Below are 1714 nucleotides of genomic sequence, written 5' to 3'. Positions count from 1 at the left end.
GAGACACTACCGTGTCTCCAGATGATACTTGTTTCATGGCACTCGTCTTATTGTACAATGTTTGGTTTTGCTCTGAATATGCCAGAGATATTATATCTTATATAGCTGGTTTCATTGCCAGATCATTGACTAAAGTAATTAAATGTGATACTTGTTTCATGGCACTCGTAGGGAAAACGAGCGAGTCGAAATTGCAAAATAGAAAAACAGAAAGTGGACTTATTTCAGCCTCTCAAGACCTCATCGAAGTCTGCATTACCTCAGGATATGTTGTGCGAACATATCCTAATTATTTATTGCAAGAAAGTTAATTACAAACATGGTTACACTAATATTATCGAAGGTACCGCAGCATGTTTACAGCGATATAGAACACATAACTTCTAAGGCTGCTTTGAACGACCACAGATATCAATTAATTAAAGCAATTGCAAAAAAATATTGTACAATAAGGCTGCACCATGAAGGAACCTGTAAGCAAGAAGCGATTGAACGAATACGCTCAATGCATACCAAATTAATTTTGTTTAAGCATCAGTAAATTATTTATGTTTTGTTTTTTATTTTCGTTATATATTCGTTATATTTCGTATATATTTTAGTTATATATATAATTCTTTTTTTATATTTATTATTTGTATGTATCTGTCATATTACATGTACAGATTAAAAAAACCAACAAGTTCGTCATATATAGTATATATATGTATATATTGAATTTTGCGATTTTATTTACGAACAAGAATTACTTGTGCCTTTATTTCTCATTAATGTTTTATTCTTTAAGTTTTTTGTTTTTCGCAATAATTCTTTTTTTGTAATTTATATAATTTAAATAAATTTTTCTGTAAGACTATACCATAATTAACTAATTATTATAAAGTATACAAAACGACAAAATTACTTTTTTTACCATAGTAAAATTGGTATGTATAAACGCCTAAATATTATTAACATATATATAATAACATATATATTACAATAGATTAGATTAGATTAAAAAAGATGTTTAATGAAAAGGAGATGAAGAGAGACAAAATTAGAACTATGATATATATATATATACATACACTGCTTTCGATAAAACCAATAATTACAAATTATTATTTACTACTTACAAAAAAACGGATATATTGTCGGTCGGATTTATTTTCTTATATTTACACGCAACACACATACGCATTTTCACTTTTACTATTATCAGAGAGGTTAGCTTGCGCCTGTCCCGCCTGCCTGTCCGTTCGGTCTGTTACCCCACTCTTCTTCCACGCAGCAGCGCATGGAGAGGGAAAGTAAGTACTAATCATGCTGTTTCACTTTATATCGTGGCATCACGGTTTCCTTGTCTATCCTATAGGCATGTGATGGGAATGCTCGGTCCATATATTATAGGTCCATGCTGGAGATACGCCCTGGACCTCTGGGAAATCGACTATCATCGCCGTGTCAAACGCGCAACTTTAGTAAATTAAAAATAAATCGAACATACTCTTTATTCTCGTAGACGCGAAACCGTATACCCCGTATCCACTAATAATCTCAGGTTTGTTCGGACCTCCTACAATCCGTTGGTCGAACCCTAGGATGTAACAGTAGAAAAAAAAGAAGAGAAAGCTATTGGGTAGCACAAAAAGTGCCAGGTCGTTGTAGCTCGTGAAATATTCAAACAGTGGAAGCAGCCAATTTATTATGCTTATGATACGGATATGACTAC

At 32.6% G+C, this 1714-nt stretch overlaps 1 protein-coding gene across 1 annotated transcript in view; it reads left to right on the top strand.

The window, feature by feature from the left end:
- The first annotated feature begins 1112 nt into the window (after positions 1–1112).
- LOC108725194 (NF-kappa-B-repressing factor) overlaps positions 1113–1714 on the top strand; it is a 10232-nt gene continuing 9630 nt past the window's right edge. The window contains exon 1 of the mRNA XM_018452056.1: positions 1113–1292. The gene's annotated coding sequence lies outside the window, so the exon portion shown is untranslated. The remainder of the gene's footprint in view (positions 1293–1714) is intronic.

The sequence above is a fragment of the Mycetomoellerius zeteki genome, unplaced genomic scaffold (genome assembly GCF_001594055.1).
Source record: "Mycetomoellerius zeteki isolate Tzet28-1 unplaced genomic scaffold, Tzet1.0 scaffold328, whole genome shotgun sequence".
Lineage (NCBI taxonomy): Eukaryota > Metazoa > Arthropoda > Insecta > Hymenoptera > Formicidae > Mycetomoellerius > Mycetomoellerius zeteki.
The sequence above is the reverse complement of the archived record's forward strand: the minus strand, read 5'-3'. Positions and strand labels throughout refer to the sequence as shown.